The 22114-nt window shown below is 33.9% G+C and overlaps 1 pseudogene; it reads right to left on the bottom strand.

Annotated features, from left to right (window-relative positions):
• Positions 1 to 10969: 10969 nt before the first annotated feature.
• The window catches only part of LOC100920241, a 76783-nt pseudogene continuing 65638 nt past the window's right edge, over positions 10970 to 22114 (bottom strand).

Genomic DNA, 22114 nt, shown 5'->3' with positions numbered 1-22114 from the left:
ATATCATACTCCACACATAAATGTACATCACCCTCTCCCACCTATATACTTGATGTCTACAAGAGAAGCAGTCAGATAAACATGTGCCAAACAAATTAAACCCAATAGGGAGGCACATGAATGAAGAAATTCTGTGTGCTAAGGTAACTCACAACTCTGAACTTCAAGTCATAATATCTTTGCTCTATTCAGTAACAACCTGAACTACATAAAGAGTCTTTTCTTTTCTTCTAGCTATTCCCCTTCTGGTTTTCACTGCTCTCTTGCTGGGCAAATGCATTCCTCTTACATATTTCAAACTGCTGAAGCAGAGACAAGCTCTTTTTGCTCATAAATATCCTTAAAAGAATTTTTTTAAATGTTACACTTTAATAATAACAAGTCAAGGAACTTCAAAGTTCCTATAGATGACTCTGAACAGTGCAGATAAGTTCAAGCAGTTCTTTACTCAGAAGGATTCTACATTGTCGAATCAGATTCAAACCTATTCTGTTAGATATAATATATATCATTCCTTCTTTTTTCTCCTCTTAAAAAAGGGGTAGTAAAAAAAAAAAAGGAAACTCTGAGATGTTTTTACTCTCTTAAACCACAGATAAGAACCAAGGTAATAGATAATGCTATAAAAGACCATTATGGATCTCTTCCAACCAGCATACTCCCAGCCTTTTCTATAGACAATCCATAAAACAATGCTTCTCTGCCAATCAATAGGTTCCAAGTCCAATAATTAGTCTTCCTGTCAGTTGAATATTTTTGCTAATACCTTCCACCTCAGTTTCAGTTTCTCTTGTTATTTTATTCTTCTCTTGATTAATTCTTTGCTTCTAATGGTTCAAGAGCCTCCTAACAGGTCAATGACATATTTCCCTTTTGAGACAAAATTAACAAAATCTAATTTTTTGTCAGTGGTGAATCTTCCAGTTATCTCCAAATAATTATTCATTTTCAACTTTGCAAGTTGTAGCTTTTCAGACTCTAAAAATAGTCACATGAAAATGATCTGAGAGATCATAATGTCCTATATAGTCTTAGCAATTTTTCTGTCCTCAAACAGGTCATTTTATCCTTTCATCTGAAAGATTGTTCTTATTCTAGAAATCTTAAAACATATATCTGTCCTCATATTTTAATGAGGAAAAATTCATTTCTTCACACATGGATTTATTTTTCATGCCCAAAAGTTCTTTTTATTTTCCCTTCAGGAACCAAACTGAATTCAAAAGGAGCAGTTTCCTAAATCCTTTAGAAGTTGATTTAATTGTTTTCCGTATTTTTCTTTCCTTTTTCCACAAAATTAATTTTCTGTCCCCCCAAATTCATTTTCTGCCTCTTTCATCAACCAAAAGTCTGACATATAAAAGGATCATTACGTTGTACTAGAAACAAGAGAAATATCTGAGAGAAATTTGGGTAATAGAAATGAGTTAGGATGATATGATTTTGAACTAAATCTGGAAGAGGCATAAAGGATAAATTGTTTCTTTCCCAATGATATATTTATCAACTCTTAGCTAAAACTGTAATGAGGGACTTTTCCATAGTTTTATAGAATCATAAATTTTAATGTTTGAAAAAACTTTCACCATCCGTCTCATACCCAAATGGAGTCTCCACCTTATTATCTCATTGGCTTATTTTTAACTATGTTTTTTTTCTCTTTCTTAAAAAATTAAATTGAAAAACTACTGAAGGGTATCCCCAGCCCCAAGCAGCCCAATATTATTTTTCTGCCTATTTAATCTTAAAATCAAAGTATCAAAAAATTAGAGGTCATGTTATCTATTCATCTTTTGCTAAGTTTTGAGTAATGAAGACCTAAATTGAAACTCTGCTTCAGATATTTACTAGCTATGTCATATTGAGCAAAACACTTGACCTTATTGTGCCTCAGTTTTCTCATCTGTAAAATAATAGTTAGATTTTGTAGACTCTAAAGTACTTTCAAGCTCTACATTTTTGATCCCAGAAATCAGGAGCAAGGAAACTTGGCTTCTAATCTTCACTCTGCCATTAACTATTGTATGACCTGAGCATGTGACTTAGTTTCAGTTTTTTCATTTATCAAATAGAAATAATAATGCTTTTCCTACTTACCTCATGGAGTCTTTGAGGTAGCTATATGAAATATCATGTAGCAAAATAATTTGAAAAACAAAAAATATTTTGTTATGACATGACACTATTATTGTCATCATTATTATTGTTATTATTGCTATTAATATTAGCTTAAGTTTACTACTACTGGCTCAAAAAAATCAATTCCTTAATCCACTCTAAAAGCAACTTCACTTTGATCAATTTTTTTTATAAAGATACCTCCAACCTCAATAAAAGCCACCCCTCAAAAAAAAACAACTCTTAATTTTCCAGTTGGCTACATAGATCTAATTAAAGCTAAATTATGTGAAAAATTGATTTACCCAGGAGATTTTCTCATCAGTGAAACTGATGTGCATGTTAATGAAGTGCAACAGTAAAAGGATTCTGTCTGTCAAGGCACAAGAACCATATCTGAGGGTGGGCATTAAAAGGTTGGGTAAAAGATTCATTGATAGATTGAAAGGAGCCTTAGCAAAATTGAGGGATGTTAACCAGCCAAGGTCTTGAAGTATCTCATGGAACTCCCTTTGAGGAGAATAGCAATCTCTGCATTTGGGGCTGAATCCTAATTCATTAGGCCTTAGAATAGTGGATAAATAGCTGGCTTTAATAGAACCATACTGTTCATTTTAGGTACCATCCTTTCTGATATATCACTGAAGGATTTGTTAAAAAGTCAATTAGTCATTGCTCTTAACAATAACATAGATTAATGATAAAAAAAAAAGTAATAGAGAATGCTATATTGAATTCTCATATCATGGGGCATGAAATATATTCTATCTGCCAATGAATACCTTTTTCACAATCCAAGTATACTAAAGGCAGTTTATCCCAGCCAGAGATTGAGATGACACCTGTAATTCACTTTGAGCATCCTAAACAACAGCACATATATTCTTTCTTCCCTGTTTCTTCTTGAGATTTTATGCAAAAGATTAGAATTTTATAATACTACAATGGCCTGAATGCTTAGAGCAAGACTATGGACTAGATGACCTTGAGGGTCATTGTTCAACTCTCAAATGATCACAGTCCTAAATATGACAGCCATTAAAGCACTCTCTCATCCCAGTACTTTATATGCTAAAGGTCTCATTCAAACTATTGCCAACACTTCAAATAAAAGGTTGCCCATGCACCCATAATTCTTTAACATCCAGCTCCCCTACAAATATTTCTGCATCACAAAGATTTCCATCTGGAAACCTCCTTCTGAATTTTCAATAGTCTATTTCTTATTTCAACTCCTGCCCCACTTCCTTATATAAATAAAAAGAATATATATATTTTTATATATATATTTAATATATATAAGGATATATATAAAGACATATATATCCTTATATAAATAAAAAATTTGAAAAGGAGCTGATCTGGAAGTATAAAAAGGAGGTGAACAGGAGCAGAAAAACATATGTATATTATTTACACTGTATTTGGTACTGGTAAGTCTGATCAAGCAGGTCCAACCTATATGAGTCATAATTAGAGATTCAGAAAGTGATAGGCAAGTAACTTGCATCAACTTGCTTAGTATCATATATGATTTTTAAAACCTGTATTTCTTGTTGTATGTAATACTGCCTTTTCTACCACTAGCAAAGGAGTTTGCAGATCATAGGACATCCCTATGTTTCCCTAGGAGTCTTTTTTGGTCCATGCTCAAAATATTCATTTTAAAATGCCAATATGCATTTAATGTTGTGTGTCTAAATGGAGCTCAAGAGCAAGACCCGGTTTGAAAATACATTCTTGAATGGACTTAATAACAATTTTCATCACACCAAAAAGATAGAGGATACAAAAAAAAAAGAGAGAGAAACTGATCCCTGAAGTTGAAATGATAGGATCTCATTGAAATAATGGAAAGGAGATCACTCCATCCTTGATAAAGATAAACTGAAAAGGTAGATTTGAAAAAGAAAGAACTGTGAGCTATGATTAACCTGTTCATCCTAAAGGATTTTTTTTCCCTAAAGGTTTTTTCTCTCTCCCTAATTGTAGAAGAATGCATCATGTCCTGATTTTCAATAATAAGGAAAAATAATCATCAAGGTACTATAGGTCAGTGAGCTTGGTGTCAGCGACAGAAAAATTCTATAATGTACTAATAAATGGAAAGTTTGTGAATGTCTTCTAGGCAAGGCAATAATTAATGCAATGCATCATGACTTCTCAGACTAACCTCATTTTCTTTTCTGAGAGACTATGATACTGGCAAAGGAATAGAATGCTATAGACTTAGTTAACCTAGATTTTAGTGACACATTTGGCCAAACTTTTCATTATATTCTTGTATGCAAACTGGAGAAATGTGGGCTAAATAATGGTACATTTAAATGGATTCAGGAGTCATTGAATCAGAGTAATCATGAATGAGCCAATGTGAGCTTAGTGTACCTCAATTCCTTCATCTATCAAGTTGGAATAGTAATAGCTTCTATTCCCAGAGTCAGTTTGAGGATAAACTGGAACAATACTTATAAAGTACTTTGCAAATCTTAAAATACATATGTTAGTCACCATCCACTTATTTTAGTCATCATCATTACTATTTTTTGTTAATTCCATTTGAAATGTAAATGACTATTATATTATTAGATATAACCAATATAACTAAAAGTAAAAAGAATCACAGAGCTAGAAGCAGAGTTATTCTACGGTCTGCTCATATATTCTGTGTGACAGTATTTACATCTCAGAAACCAGCAAATACTATAAATTTGAACTTGATTTATGGTTTTGTTGATTGTCTAGACTTAAGAAAGTGGAGAAAGTGTTAACAATTCAGATTAAACTTAAAAGTGCCCTGTGGATACATATTTTTCTAGAGAGTTGTTTATTAAATATTTATAACCACATTCCTAATTCTAAGGGACCTTGTTGATAATTTAGTTAAGCCTATCATTTTGCAGAAGAAACTAAAACCTTAGAGAGTCAAAGAAAGTTTTCCAAAGACACATCATTAATAAAGACAAAGAGCTGAATCCAAATCTCCCAAATATGAGATAACTTGTAGTTTTAGTGCTTGATGCTTTCCCCCCCCCACCTTCATTATTCACAGATGTCATTGTAGAATAAATTAAAGTATTAGTACCTTATTCTGAACATTTAAAATGAAACTAGTGAAAATAATTACATTATTAGATCTCAGGTAGAATATGAAGTGAATCTGATTGTTTTGTTTTTGTTTACTTTCCCTCTTAGAAAGGCACAAATAAAATGGTATCACTGGCAAGTTATTCTCTGCCTGCTTTTATTTGGTAGATTCCATATAGCCTAATGTACTATGCCTGACAATCAAATAGATTTATGCCATAATCAAAAAAAAAAAAAAAGATTTATGCCGTAATCATCAGAGTTGCTTTCTAGGACTCCTCATTACAACTATTGATTCTCATTTATTGCATATATCTCATAAAATAAGCTGGTAGGCACAATAATTTTTGCTAAAAACTATATTAGGTAACCTAGATTGCATATATTTAAATATTGATAAGCCTTGAAGAAGTCAAATAATTCAAACATGATCCCCCCTGTGTATTTCTGAAGACCATTAAAAAAACCATTCTTTCTGAGAAATTTGAATACCCCTTCTTAAAATTTAGTTTAATAGCCTCTCTCAATGTTATAAGTAAAAACTAACTGAAGACAGAAAATTTTAGCATCAAATAAGAAAACAAGTCCTTTGTGGGGTCTACATGTCACCAAATGATTAATTCTTTTTTTAAAAAAATGACAACTGCTTATTTTGGTAGAAAATTTATTCTAATTTTAATATTGTATAGTCCTACCCTAGAGTGTACTAGAGAAGGAAATAATAAACCATCACATCTTTGCCAAGAAAACTCCAAATGGTTTTGTGAAGCATTGGACATAAATGAACAATGACAACAAAAAGTATGGAGTGTTCATGATGTCACAATGGGGTGCCTAGTACAAGTCCCAAAACAAATTCTTTCATCCAACAAAAAGTAGATCCCAAGGAGGAAGATAAAATTCCAGATCCAATTCAAATCAAGTTTGGAATTTCAGCATATCAGCAGGTCACAATCACATTTATATAACAGTTAAGACTGGATGAAAAGAACAAAACAATTGGACTAAAAGATGCACTTGCAGTCATAGAATCACCATAAGTATATATAAAGAGAATAGACCAGAACACTCTGGGGAAGCATTTCCAGTGGCATTTGCCCTTAAGGAGATGTGCAAAGAACAGTGTCATGGAGAAGATGGATTTGAGTCTATATAGTAATATAACAGGTGAAGGGAAAAAGATGGCTTATAAAAGCATAGGGGCCAATCAAGGTGGGGTTAAGGTTGCAGTGGGAAATAGATTATAGGAATTACAGAGTTCTTAGAACATCAAAATATACAATGAAATTGAAAATGTAGAGTGAAATAAATGGGTAGGGAGCAAACAGAGACATTTGGTGTAGCCAGGCATTATGATATGATGGGAAGGACTTGAACTTAATTTAGTTTGTAGTGATGGTGAAACAAAAAATAGTTTTAGAAGGAGGGATATGGACATCAGTCAAGTAAAATAGATGTTTGGGTCATATTTTAGATGACATATGTATTATTGTAGAAAAATTTAATATTTCTGAGTCTCTATTTTGTTACATTTAAAATAGAAATAACACTTTTTGAAAATGAAGCCAATTTCTTTTGTGATTCAATGTGGCACTGTAAAAATTGTTCTGGATTTCACGTTAAAGTATCAAAGTTCAAATCTTGGTCCTGTCAGTTCTGCATCTTTAAAATCAGGGATTTTATTAGATGGCCTTTAAAATATCTTCTGGTTTTAAATCTGTAATCTTTCTATGATACTTTGTTCATTGAATTGTTGTGAAAATCAAATATGATAATATTGAAAATTCTATATAAATGTCAGCTCTGATTATTAATTATATTTAACTATTTTTAAAAGTTGAGGAATAAATGGGGAGAAATGAGATGAAATGGGATGACAGCTGAGACAGAAAGGTTAAGGGAAAGTTGTTAGGACTCAGGAAACCTGACTAAGTTGTAGACAGATGAAAAGGAGCCAATAGAATGGGAGATATTAAAGATACAAGATGCATGTCAACAGAGAGACAGAAAAGGAGAGAGAGAAAAAAGGAGAAAAATAGAGAGAGAGAAAAAAGGAGAAAAATAGAGAGAGAGAATGAGAGACTGAAAGAGAAAGAGACTGAATAAGAGAGAGAGAATAAGCAAGCCACATGTAAAGAATAATAGTACAGTGAAGGAAAGAAGATGGAAATGGAGAAGAATTATTAGAGAAGAAAAAAATTTTGAAGGACATAAAAGGAAAAAGAAATGGGGATGGGTGGTCACTTCTTTCCTATACAGGCCTATATTAGTTATATTATATTGAAGGCCTATATTATGAATATGTAGTTTTTCCTAATCCATTTAATGATAGGATCATAATAAACCTTCATTTTAGGGATTTTTCTATATGACCTGGAAAGCAATTAGTAATTCACACTGTTTTTTTGGGGGGAGGGGCAGTGGTTGGTGGTAAGCTATAGATAATGTATATATTTTCTAAGAATTTGTGAGGTGATATCCATATTATGACTTCAAAGATGAAAGGGAACTCCTTTCTATGTATGTAACTTAAACCTCTATGTAACTTAAAATTTAGATTTCCCTTTCACACTAAAAGGTTAAGTTCATAGGATCATAGGTTCATTGATTTAAAGCTAGATGGAACCTTGGGAACCAGTCTAACTCCTTAATATTCTAAATAAAGAAATTGATGCCTAAAGAGGTTACATGCCTTGTCCAATGTCACATAGCCAGTATTAGAATCAACATATACACAGATCTTCTTACTCCAGAATCAGTGCTCTTTTTACTGTAACATATTGCCTCTCCATGGTATCACTGACCCATGACCACACAAGCAATATTTAGCAGAGATAGTACTTAAACCTAAATCTCCCTGATTCCGAGACTATCTCCTTCTAGATCTTGTACCAAATTCAGCTACAAAAATCATTAAACTTTCTAAGGCATCCTTAGTCACCTTTTCATGAAGCTTTGAGAAAGAAAGTACAAATTCTAAATTTTTTTTAGATGCAGGACTGCTTTTGTTTTTTAGTTTAAAGATATCTTTCTGGTCTGGTAAGGTATTTAAAGGCAATAAAATAGAAGTGGTTACTTTTCAATCTAAATTTGGGCAATATATTATAACCAAAAAAAGTGCTTCAGCAAGGCCATTTTTTAGCAACTGTAAGCTTAAACTTTCTTTAAAAAGGCTTCCTCCATCTCTCTCTGTCTCAGTATTTTTGTCTCTGTCTCTGTCTGTCTTTCTATTTCTCTGTCTCTGTCTCTGTCTCTGTCTCTCCTTATTTTTCTCCATATGGATATATCTGCACTATGAGACAATAAATCCAGGAAATTCTACATTTGTTCTATCTCATTGCAAAATTCTAATGGTTAGTAAACTCCAGATGGGTCTTGCTTCATTGCCTACCACCTTGTACATCCCAGCTACTTCACAGAACCTCCCTGAAGCCAGTAATGAATAAAGTGCCATCACTCACCATTCCCAGCACTATGTTGCCCATCTGACAATGCAGGGTGTAAAAATACTTCCTAAAGATCAGTAAAGTTTTTCCTACTTGCTGTCCTATGATTTACATTGACTTTGGCACAGAGGAGCAAATAAATGGCTAGAGAAGATAAATAACTTTTATTCTAGAACTCAAGATTTGTAATATAAAAAAGGAAACATAATACAATGGAAACAGTTGTTGTCAGTTACCTTAAATAAGTCCTATTACCTGTTTCCTCAAATGTTAAATGGAGGAACAGATTGATCTATTATTCTTTATCTATGATCTTTAATCCCTTGGAGGTCTTTTCTTGATTGATTTAAAGCAACCATTCCCTTCCCCTCACAATACCTTAGTTCTAATGTGTCATTGAGTATGAGTTGCAATGGTCAGAAAGGGTCCATGTGCCACCTCCATACCTCAGAGAGCACAACAACAAAGAAAGTCAACCTCAGAAAGTTACTCACAACCTCAATCTACATAACAGAATTCTCAAATATATTCAATTCCCTCACTATAATTTTTATGCTTACCACACTACGCATGTAAAACACATACACACTACACACAAATGTAACTGCCAGCTTGAACGACTGAAAACTTAATTTATTTCTTGGTAGTCGGCCCCAGAATATAACTGCAAAAATACTGAAAGAGAAAAGTAAAAGCATATCATTCTTAGAGGGCTGGCAAGGCATTTATATTCACTCTAAGTATAGTAGACTGCACTAAACACCTACAAAGTAGACTCACTGAAGAGTAAGATAGAATTGACTTTTTTGAAAAGTACTGTTCTTATTTATTCCAGCTCACTCAACAGTTAATTATTTAGCACTGTCATTAGAGGGATGGTAGAGGGATGATGCACTATCAGCCAACCAGACAATAATTCTTAAGAGTATTGTATTGGTCCAATAGTTAGAAAAGATAGCTGATATCTAGTTGAGACTCCTTACTTTATTAACTATATGACCTAAAGCAAGCATCCTCTGAGAGTCTCAGCTTCTTCCTCTACAAAACAAGAGTAATTCCGGTTTTACCAATCTCACACAGTTGTGAGAATCAACTGAGCTCATGTAGAGGGAAATGCCGGAAAACGATTACACATATTTTGTTGTACAAATATCATCTGAGTGCCTACTTTGCTCAAGGCAAAATGGCATCATAGAAAATGCTGATCTTGAAGTGATAAAGCCCTGAGTTAAAATTTGATCTCCATTACTTGCTAATTGTGTGAATATGGGCAAATCACTTAGTCTCTGTAAGAATCAGTTTTCATATTTTCAAAGTAGAGATTAATAATAACTCTAATTAATAATAGCTTTAAAACAGAAAAGCTAAGTGGATCAATAGATAGAGGACTGAGCCTGAAGCCAGAAAGAAGGAAATGGCAAACCATTTTCTTTTCCAAGAAAATCCCAAATCATGAAAATTCAGAGAGGACTAATTGGCAAAACAAAAATGAAGGAACCTGGGAGAATTCAAAATACCTTATAGTCATCTGCAGAATTCCTAAAGAGGTACTGGAGTCAAGTAACATTCTGGGTTTGCTGTTGTTGTCCAGTCTTTTTAGTTACCTATCTTCTGTCTGTTTTTATGAGGCAGCTATGTGGCCAAACCTGGACTAAGGAACACGTGAGTTCAAATCTGTTTCAGACACTTACTAGCTGTGTGATCCTGAACAACTCACTTAACCTTGTGTTACTAAGTTCACTCATCAATTAAATGAACTGGAGAAGAAAATGGCAAACAACTCTAGTATCTTTGCTAAGAAAACATTAAATAGAGTCACAAAGAGTCGGGTATGACTGAAATGACTGAACAACAACACAAATTTCTATAGACTAATATACATAATAAAGGAAAATAGGAATGTGTAGAAGTGTATAGACAGCTAGACTGCTAACCCAATAAGATCTGGGTTCAAGAACCTCCTTTGACACATAATAGTTGCATTATTTTGGATAAGTCAATTAACAACTAAATGTTATCAGACTTAATGTATGTTGTTAGAGGAAATTTAGAGGAAGTTTGATCTTTCTTTTTTTTGCAATTGAATATACTATCTTTTATTTACATTTTAAAATCTAAATAGTTTTCTGGGAACAAAATCTGGCAGATGATGGTTCTTTTTATTAGACTTGAACCTATTTAAAAACCTCCAGAAAATCTCAATGTTTGTTTTTTAGGGGTAAGCCACAAGCTCATTTTAGTTGAAAACAGATTGAATATTAGTTATTTTGCAATATCAAAGTGATTCCATGACTCTAGATATCCTCCCCACCTCTGCCTTAGAAGTCTCTCAGACTTTTATGTAGAGGTTCCACTGAATTAATTACAATAGTGATGGACATTTTATATTTGTAATGATCCAACATCTATGCAAACTTTTCACGAGGTAACCCATGGTTATTTCTCTTTTCTAATTCCTCAGGATCAAATTTCCACCATGTTTCAAGTTCGTGAAACTCTACTCAGTATTCTTTGCCTATAGCCATTTGCACATAAGGTTTCATTTCCCAAGCTTGGGTATTAGTGTCATCTATTATAACTGGAGATCTTCCTTGATCAATAGCTTTCTTTGCTCTACTTTGGTTCCAATCATGAGCATCACCAAATTGTCTAACATTATATGAATACCAATTTCAATGCTGAAAATAATCATCAGTGCTGAAGACAATGGCATCACAATTCTGACCAAGCTGAACATGAGACAGTGCTATTTTCCCTGAAACAGAAAGACCTCTTAAAAGAATAAATAGCCTCTTTAGGTTACTAACGGAATTGGGTTGTTAAAAAAACATAGGTTCCATTTGTCCATTAACTACATATTCAGTGTTTCAATCAACTGGCTCATTACTAAAATATTGCTCATCACCATAGAGTGAATGTATAGTACTTAACCAAGTATCTTCCTTTTCTTCATCAGATATTAAATTGTCATTGTAATGACCTTGATAACATAAACTAAATTGTTCCTGAGGAGGTTTAAATTCCTAACAATTACCTTCCAAATTTTTTTTCATTCTCAAGTTCCTGGATTTCTTTGTAAAAGTGAGATAACTCATTGTCTTTTTTCAGTTTATTAGAAGGGTTCTGTTTGTTTTCTAGTCCACCAGTGACTTTTTTCTGCATGATGTTTTCTTTCATCTCATTCATTTTCCTCAACAATTTTGTAATTAGGTCCTATAAATGCTTTGCTTATGCTATAGTTCATTTCCTCTCCACTAACTGGGATAGCTACCTTGAGATTTCTTTTCATGCGAATTTCTTTACTATTTCCAAAAACATAAGTAAAGTTATTTCTGATATCACTGATGTTCATGGATAGTACTATAGGAATTTCATGCTATAGCTCTTCTGAATGAAATGATTCAATAATATCTGGCTTTTGATAAGAGATTATGTCCTCTAAAGGTTTCAACAAATTTGTAATTTCAGTCTTGCTTTCTTGTGTTTTTCCATTTTCCTTGTCATCAAAAATGGATAAAGGTATCCAGTTATTTTCTGTTTTCTTTTAGAGTCTGTGAAAATGGTCACCACCATCATGGGATATGATATGTTTCTTCTCTTGATTTCAGTTTTTTAATTGCATGTTTCACTTGCTAGGTTTTTTTTAACCATGTCCCAGAGACTTAGCTTAATTTTCACAATAATTCATCTGTGTACAAGAAGAAGAAAAGCAAGCCCGGGAGGTCCCAGTTATCCAGGGTGGTGACTATGGGTGAGCCCCTGGAGCTCTGTCCACAGCCAGCAGTGTCTTCACTCTCCAAGTTTGGTCTTTCAATAATGAAATCCCAAAACCAGTAGCAAAATAAATAATGAATACATTATAAACTTATTAGTCCCATAAATGGGAAAGAAGTCAGAGACTAAAGAGGGGCAAGAGCTCAGAAACAAACCTTGGCAACTTGCCAATTTTACCAAAGTCTATCCCTGTGCCCTCACTTCATTTGATCATTCTGCCTGTGATCTAGGAATTTCCTTTTACTCCCATGAGGCTTCTCTGTCTCCCACCATCCTTACTTCACTGCATCATTTCCCCTCTTTCTCTGTATGCTATGACAATATCAACTAACAATAAACTGACCCAGGAGGAAGATTTTTTTTAGAAGAAAAGGCTGCAAAATATTTGTTTCTCCATCTGTTCAAAGCAGAAACCTTGAAGGAATAGTTTATATCAGTCTCTGTGGGGCAGGATGCCAAAGGAATTTCATCAAGGCCATTTGAACTGGTGGCTGAAGTGTCCTGGGTATTAAATTAAACATTGATCAAACACACTGCAGTTATGAATCAAATGAACAGTCTTCTTCTCCCAGGTTGCACTTCCAGTAGGAATTTAGGCCTTTTAAAATTCCAAGGTGGTCAAAATTCAAGTGCAATATTTAGGGAAAATTGAAAATGTAAAATTGGATAATATATTACAGAACCTGACCCTGCTCCTGAGAACACTTGCTTTGGATTATTTGGAGCAGCTGTTGAGTTATACAGTGTGCTATAATTCTCTATTGATTACATATCATAGTGATTTGTGCTAGAATCAGGGAGAGTGTGTCCATTGTTTTAGTTTCTTTCTTTCTGTCTGTCTATCTATCTATCTATCTATCTACCTATCTATCTGGCTGCTATTTGTGTGTCATTTTGAACAAAGATCCTATATTAAATACATTAACAGTAAAATTAATATAAGATATTTTAGAGAATAGCTTGATGTTATTAAAAAACACCATTCTATCTCCCAAATGCAATCTTCTTCCTGTTCAGTCCTGGACCCAGTTAATTATACATCTATAATGCTTCTCCCAGATAGATTTACTTATGGATCAGCTCAATGATTCTGTTTTTGACAGTGTGCTGATTGCATAGAGGCCTAGAAAATCACAAACCTCTTTTAAAATCTCAAGAATTTTACCTAATAATGCAATTGGAGAGAGGAAGCATGATATTATGAGTAGAAGTCATTCCTCAGTAAGTATATCTTGAATTCAAAACTTCTCGAACCTACTACCTGTCTGATCCTGCACAATTTACTTCAACTTTCAGTTCACCAAGGAACACTCCAAGACAAAAAGTTGCAGAAGACATTCTAATTCATACTAGTAAAGAGGAATTCCTTTGACAAGGATCTTGCAATGTAAAAGAAATGCCAAATCTGAAACCCCAAAAAGGAGAGAGGAAAAGTGGATGAGGATTTACAATTATCTAGACCAAGATATGCCAATAGATAGGCAGCCCATATGTAGAAATTAATTCTTTTAGAAAAAAATCTTTTGAAACTTATATGGTTAACTCTTGAGCATTGTATCTTTTTTAGGGGTATACTTAGAAGGTGTAGGTATAATTTGACTTTGTTGTGATAATATAAAAAAGAAATTAGTGGTAGAAAAGAGATTGTACTGTAAGAAGAGGAAAAGGGGAGGTAAAATAGGGTAAATTATATCACATGAAGAGGCAAAAAAGACCTATTACAGTTAAGGGAAAGAAGGGGAGGAGATGAGCAAAGTTTGAACCTTAATCTCATCAGATTTGGCTCAAATAGAGATATCATACATATTTAGCTTGATATAGAAACTCTTATGGGGAAGTAGGAGGGGAAAAGGCAAAGGAAAGGAAAGGCTAAAGAAAGCACAGTAGAAGGGGGAAAGTATAAGAAAGGAGGAAGGGGATGAAAAAGAGGAGGGCAGATTAAGAGAAGTGGTGATCAGAAGTAAAACACTGGAGAAGAGACAAAGAGGGAAAAGAAAGAGAAAAGTATATTTTGAGGGAAAAAATTAGGGTGGCAGGTAATAGAGTTTCATCATTTTAACTTTGAATGTGAATAGGACAAACTCCCCCCTAAAACAGAAGTGGATACCAAACTGGATTAAAACTACAATATGTTGTTTACAAAAATTTTTAAATCTTGAAAATAATTCAATAAATAACTTTTAAGTACTTACAATGTGAAAGGCACTGTGCTAAAGACTCGGGATGCAAATACACAAAATGAAACAAATTCTGTCTTCAGGAGGCTTATATTCCATTGTAGAAATACAATATGTATTAGTACCCAAATATATAAATAGCAGGCGGTGGGCATTAAGAATTAAGAGTAGGAAAAGGGATAAAATAGGATTTTACAGCGACCTTTGAAAGACAATAAGAATTCTGAGAAGTGGAAATGATTAGAATATGCTTTCCAACTATGGGGGAATGAAAACTGAGGAAAAGGATAGAATGTCATGCAATGAATGATCAATATTTTGGTCTGGTTAGGAACATAGTTCATAAAGGTGATTAATACAAATTAAAGCTAAAAAATAGAGTGCTTCTAGGCTTAAAAACTGCTCTGTTTTGAGGGAGGGAAGTAATTTATTCTATTGACTAGAGATCCATTGAAAAGTGTTTTTTTTTTTTTGTGGGGGGGCATTAAGCAGAAGTATAATATCATCACAGTTATAATATGTCTTAGGACTACTAATTTGATCACTGTGTCAACATTGGATTGAAGAAAGAAAGGGGAAGTAGAGAGACTTATGAACCAGAATATTCAAGATGAGAGACAATGAGAACCTTAATTAGTGGGGGCAAGGTTATATGTGTAAAGAAAAGGAGACAGATGTGAAAAAAGTATTATGAAGATAGAAGCAATAAGATATGGCAGATATTTGAATTGGGAGAATGAAATGGGACAAAGAATCTACTGCCAATTTCAAGGTTATAATGAGGCACATTACAAAGAGCTGAAAGAAAAATGGGGCCAAATGTACTAAATAGACAAAAAAAAAAAAAAAAGCCCCAAAAACCTATTGCTGTAAGGCACATGGGGTAGAACCTGGTTTTTTTTTTTTTTTTTTGTAATAGCTTTTTATTGACAAAACATAGGTCTTTGGGGAAGCCTTCTTTTCAACAGAGTAATCACCACAAGAATGGCCAGGTGTTAAAGTCCAAATTCTTTATTGCCTCCTTGCCTGGGCCCTGGATAGCTTTCTTGAAGCCCTTCAGACAGGCCTTGGTCTCAGTGGGGGTAGCAGGAGGACAGACCAGCAACCACAGTGGTGTGACATGGAATGAATGAATCTGTCCCTCCTTGGCTCTTAGAGCTTGAGCTCCCACCTTCAATCCTCTTGTCTTCTCTGGCTCTAACTCCGGCTGAGTTTGTCCCAGCTTTATATGCTCTATTTTAATTACATCATTGTATGTGTGAATCTTCTAGAATAGGTGTTAACCCCTGCATTTTTTATTTCCTTCACAGTCTAATTGTACACTATTTCAAAGTCCAATTCTTTTTGTACAGCAGACTATTTGGACATGTACACATATATTGTATTTAACTTATACTTTAACATATTTAACATGTATTGGTCAATCTGCCATCTTGGGGAAGGGGTGGGGGGAAGGAGGGGAAAAGTTGAAACAAAAGGTTTTGTAATTGTCAGTGTTATAAAATTACCCATGCATATAACCTGTAAATAAAAAGCTATAATAAAAAAAAAGAATAGGTGTTAACCTTGTAGAACTATATTAAGTACTAAGTTCATGTACTGAACTAGAGAACTATTAATCATCATGCTAAACTAGATAACCATTATCTTAGAAATTCCACTGACTTAACACCTTGTAAGAATCCTTGTTTCAAGTACGAGTTCTGGCACATAACAATTCATGGATAATTTTTCAACATTGACCCTTGCAAAAACTTCTATTACAACTTTTCTCCTCCTTCCCTCCACCCCCTTCCCTAGATGGCAGGTAGTCCCATACATGTTAAATATGTTAAAGTATAGGTTAAATACAATATATGTATACATATTTATACAGTTGTCTTGTTACACAAGAAAAATGGAATTTAGAAAGGAGGTAAAAATTACCTGGGAAGAAAAACAAAAATGCAGGCAAACAATAACAGAAAGAGTGTAAATGTTGTGTTGTGGTCTACACTCATTTCCCAGTGTTCTTTTTCTGGGTGTAGCTGGTTCTGTTCATTACTGATCAATTGGGACTGATTTGGATCCTCTCATTGTTAAAGAGAGCCACTTTCATCAGAATTGACCCTCCTATAGTATTGTTATTGAAGTGTATAATGATCTCCTGGTTCTGCTTATTTCACTTACCATCAGTTCATGCAAGTCTCTCCAAGTGTCTCTGTATTCATCCTGCTGGTCATTTCTTTCAGAACAATAATATTCCATAACATTAATTTACTTAGCCATTCTCCAATTGATGAGCATCCATTCAATTTCCAGTTTCTAGCTACCACAAAAAGGGCTGCCACAAACATTTTTACACATACAGGTCCCTTTACCTTCTTTAATATCTCTTTGGGATATAAGCCTAATAGTAACACTGCTGGATCAAAGGGTATGCACAGTTTCACAACCTTTGGAGTATAGTTCCAGATTGCTCTCCAGAATGATTGGATCCATTTACAACTCCACCAACAATGCATCAGTGTCTCAGTTTTCCCACATCGCCTCCAACATTCTTCATTATCTTTCCCTGTAATTCTAGCCAATCTGACAGGTGTGTAATGGTAACTCAGAGTTGTCTTAATTTGCATTTCTCTGATCAGTAATGATTTGGAATACTTTTTTCATATGAGTAGAAATAGTTTCAATTTCATATCTGAAAATTGTCTGTTCATATCTGTAATGGGGTGAGGCTTGAGTTGATGCACTGAGGTCCCAAGCACGTGAGGCTAAATAGTAATTGGACCATACTCTATTAATATATATGCTTGGAGAAAGAATAGCCCCCGCCCACTCTCTGTGCAAGTCCTGATGTGTTGTATAGGAAATGACGATTTTGGTGGGGAGAGGCAGAGAGGCAGAGAGGCAGGAAGGGAAGGAGAGAGAGACGGATGGCTGGGTTCTGTTCTGAGGGCTGCTGGTCTCATGGCTTCTGGTCTGGCTAGCTTCTTGACTCAGCTGCACACATTGCTATTGCCGATTCCCTCCTACCTCCGATCTTTCTTCATCTCTACTGAGAATAAAGATTGACGATTTCCCACTAACCTGAATTCCTGACTCCTGCTGATTTTAAAATATGCGGTCATCACACATATCCTTTGACCATTTATCAATTGGAGAATAGCTTGATTTCTTATAAATTATAGTCCATTCTCTATATATTTTGGCAATAAGGCCTTTATCAGAACCTTTAATTGTAAAGATGGTTTCTTAATTTATTGCTTCTCTTCTAATCTTGTCTGCATTAGTTTTGTTTGTACAAAAGCTTTTTAATTTTATATAATCAAAATTTTCTATTTTGTGATCAATAATGATCTCTATTTCTTCTTTGGTCACAAATTCCTTCCTCCTCCACAGGTCTGAGAGGTAAATATCCTACGTTCTTCTAATTTATTTATAATTTCATTCTTCATGTCTAGATCATGAACCCATTTTGATATTATCTTAATGTACACTGTTAAGTGTGAGGCAATGTCTATTTTCTGAGATACTAATTTCCAATTTTCCCAGTAATTTTTGTCAAATAGTGCTTCTTATCCCAAAAGTTGAGGTCTTCGGGTTTGTCAAACACTAGACTGCTGTAGTTATTGACTATTTTGTCCTGTAAACCTAACCTATTTCACTGATCAACTAGATTATTTCTTAGCCAACACCAAATGATTTTGGTGACCCCTGCTTTATAATATAGTTTTAGATCAGGTACAGGTAGGCCATCTTCATTTGATTTTTTTTTTATTCACTCCCTTGAAATTCTTGATCTTTTGTTCTTCCAGATGAATTTTGTTGTTATTTTTTCTAGATCAGTAAAATAGTTTCTTGGAAGTTTGGTATAGCACTAAATAAATAGATTAGTTTAGGTAGTATAGTCATCTTTATTATATTCGCTCACCCTATCCAAGACCACTTAATATTTTTCCAATTGTTTAGATTAAGTATTTCTGTGGAAAGTGTTTTGTAGTTTTGCTCATGTTAATTCCTGACTTTCTCTTGGCAGATAGATTCCCAAATATTTTATACTGTCAACAGTTATTTTAAATGGAATTTCTCTTTGTATCTCTTGCTTTTGGATTTTGTTAGTGATGTATAAAAATGATGAGGATTTATGCGGATTTATTTTGTATCCTGAAACTTTACTAAAGTTTTGGTTTAGTACAAGTAGTATTAGTTCCATTTTACAGAGCTGGTATGTGTCTTAAAGACTTAAATGACTTGTCTACAGTCACACTTACCATCTAGTTACTATCTAGAAGGAAAGTCACAGAATTCTTACTAGAATCATGAACTTTCATCTCCAAACTCAATGTTCTTTTCACTGAATCTTTTTTTCTATGTTATTTTGTATTACCTCATCATAATATTCTAATAAAGCAGTTTTCAAGTTTCAAAATGCTGGAACATCCAATGACTATTAAGTCAAGGAATTTGACGTAGTCCCAACTTCCATTCTTTTTGACAGATTGTTATTGTCCCATAGAGAATAGTTCAGACTTGTCTTTTCATTCTGCTGAATAGGCGGCAGCTGTGTTATGGACAGTGGCCTGTAACTATCAGGAGAAAATAACAAGTAAAATAATTACAAATAAGGCTTATGGCCTCAGATGTCTACAGACCAATGCCAAGAACATGGGCAAAATATTAATTAAGTGCATTGGAAATTTTAACTTAAGTTGGAAAATACCAACTCTTGTGTTTCCTTGACACTTAGTAAAAAGGAAAACAGGATGAGATATTGGTAATAGAAAGGTGTACCTTATTTAAAAGCACCTGATCACCTGGAAGGGAAAGAGGAGTAGTTGTTAAAGAGATAAAGTAGTCCAAGCTGACAAATGGGAAAGTAGAAGGTGCCCCAGATTTGTTTGTACTCAATAAAGGCTAAATTCATCATGCAAATGCAGGAAAATACTGTTGACACTGCAGAGATGAAAAGAACAGGCACATGACAGATGGAGGGGAAATGAACAGCAACTCAACTAAGGCAAGTTATTAGCAGGCACCATCATTGTTGAAAGATAGGCAGTTGTGATGATGTCACATTCTTCTTTAAATTAAACAAATATTTTACTCTTCTAATTTCAACCCCAAAAGAAGTATGGCCTATTGCCTAGAGAGCTAACTTCAGAGAAATTCTGGGTTTAAGTCTGATCTTTGATACATATTAACTATGTGACTATGATCAATTCACTTAATTTCTCAACACCCCAAGCAGCCCTCCTATACTCTAAGTTGCTAAGAAGCTATCAACCTCCTACTTTCTTCATGCTCATCTCCACCTATTGGTTCTGCTGGGTCTCTTTAAATCCCCACTAAAATCCCACATTCACAGGAAGCCTATCCCAAACTCTCTTAATTACTTCCCATTTATCCTGTATATAACTTGCTTATACATATTATTTGTCTGATGTCTCTTCCCTAGTCGATTACAAATTCTTGAGAGTAGAGACAGTTTTTTGACTCTTTTTGTACTCCCAGTGCTTAGCACACTACTTCACACAGAACCAACACTTAATCAATGTTTATTGATTGACTACCTGATGAACTCAAAGGTCCACTTCCCAAAATCAAACAAAAAATCTCTTCAATCTATTAATACTGGTTTGCCCTCTGCAAACACAAAGTATATCTGATCTTTTGCACATGCAGTCTTGAAAATATTGAAATAAAATTATCATATCTCTCTTTTCTCTTCCCTTGCTAAACAGAAAATCCTGAAGAGACTAAGATTGACCTTATGCTATTTATGTATTGATCCTGTTTATAATTAATTGATTTTGTTCTGTAACTCCTTAAGTAAAGGTTCTTTGTCTCTGAATTTAGTTCAGAATTCAACTGGCTTGTATTGAGCTAAGTTTAAAAATTCAGCTCTTCTTGCCTCAAGGAATTTAACTGATCTTGATATCTAGATGTTAAAGCAAGGGAGTTGAACCTGATCTTTTTATGCAAGCAAGCAGTCTTTCAAGGATGTCTGTCCAAATGTTTAGCCTATTATCTCACACCTGGATTGAGACAAAGATCACTTCTTAGTCTCCTGAGAAAATAAGAGGCTCTTCATCACTAGATCCCATTACCAAACTTCTAACTAATCATGTTGTTACCCGTGCTTCAGCTTTATAGCTAATCACGTTGCACTCAGTCCCATAATGTCATCTATCCTGTTTTTTTGTTGTTGTTCTATATTCCCCAAACCCAATAAAAGAAGAGTTGTCCTTTTACTTAGGATATTTGGCATAAATGACAGCAAGTCATCGCTTTATTGGTAGGCAATGTGCCTCCTGTTAATATATGTTATATTAAGATTTTAGAGATTTGCCTGAGTTTACTTTTACTTCAAATTTCACTCAAGACAATCACCAGTTCCTTGAGCCAGTCTTCGTATACTATGGTTTCTAAACCCTCATAATCCTCTTCATTATTCTCTAAATATTCTCTAACTTCTCAGTGTTTCTCTTAATGTGTGCCATCCAGAATGGCATATAGTACTTCACATGCTCACCAAAAGTGCTCAATATTGTCATGATGGTAAACCAACAAGTCAGACACTATATCAACATAGAACTGAAATGGGTACATGATTTAGATATAAAGGGTGACAACACAAGCAAATTAGGAAGGCAAAGAATGGTTTAACTATAAGATTTATGGAAAAAGGAAGAATTTCTGTCCAAACAAGAGATTAAAATAACTATTTGAAATACAAAATGGATAATTTGATTATATTAAATTTAAAATATTTTACATAAACAAAAAAAAAAATGCTAACCAGATTAGAAGGAAAGCAAAAAGCTAGGAAATGATTTTTACAACCAGTGTTCCTGAAAAAGTTTCATTTATTTGTGGTTACAAAAAAATTGAAAATTGACTGAACAATTAGTCGAATTGTAAATGACTGAATAAGTTGTATTTCATGAATGTAATGGGATATTTATGTGCTACAAGAAATGATGAGATGAGAGAATTTAGAAAAACCTATAAAAAAAGATTTACATGATCCAATGCTGAGTGAAATGAGTAGAATTAGGAGAACTTTGTATATAATAATAGCAGCATTGTGTGATGATCAACTATGATACACCTAGTTCTCTCAGCAATACAGTGATCCAAGACAATTCTAAAAGACTCATAATAGAAGATGCTATCCATATCCAGAAAAAGAAATATAAAGTCTGAATGCAGATCCAAACATACTATTTCCACTTTGGGGGGGGGGGGTTCTCTTTTTCTTTCTTGTGGTTTTCCCCTTGTGTTCTGATTTTTCTTTCACAACATGACTAATATGGAAATATGTTTAATGTGACTATACATAGGTCATCTAAAACAAATGAAAAACAAAACAAAAAACACCATCAAGATGAATAATATTCCCCCTTAATGGAAAATTCTCCTGTTCACCATATTAATAAACAATGCCTCCTGAATAGTCTAATCAGAACTCCTAAATACTATAGGACCTTTTCTCAAAGTAATATAGAGGCAGTCCAAAATGATTGACTA

This window comes from Sarcophilus harrisii, chromosome 2 (genome assembly GCF_902635505.1).
Source record: "Sarcophilus harrisii chromosome 2, mSarHar1.11, whole genome shotgun sequence".
In the NCBI taxonomy this organism is placed as follows: Eukaryota; Metazoa; Chordata; class Mammalia; order Dasyuromorphia; family Dasyuridae; genus Sarcophilus; species Sarcophilus harrisii.
This window is presented reverse-complemented; position numbering and strand designations above follow the sequence as displayed.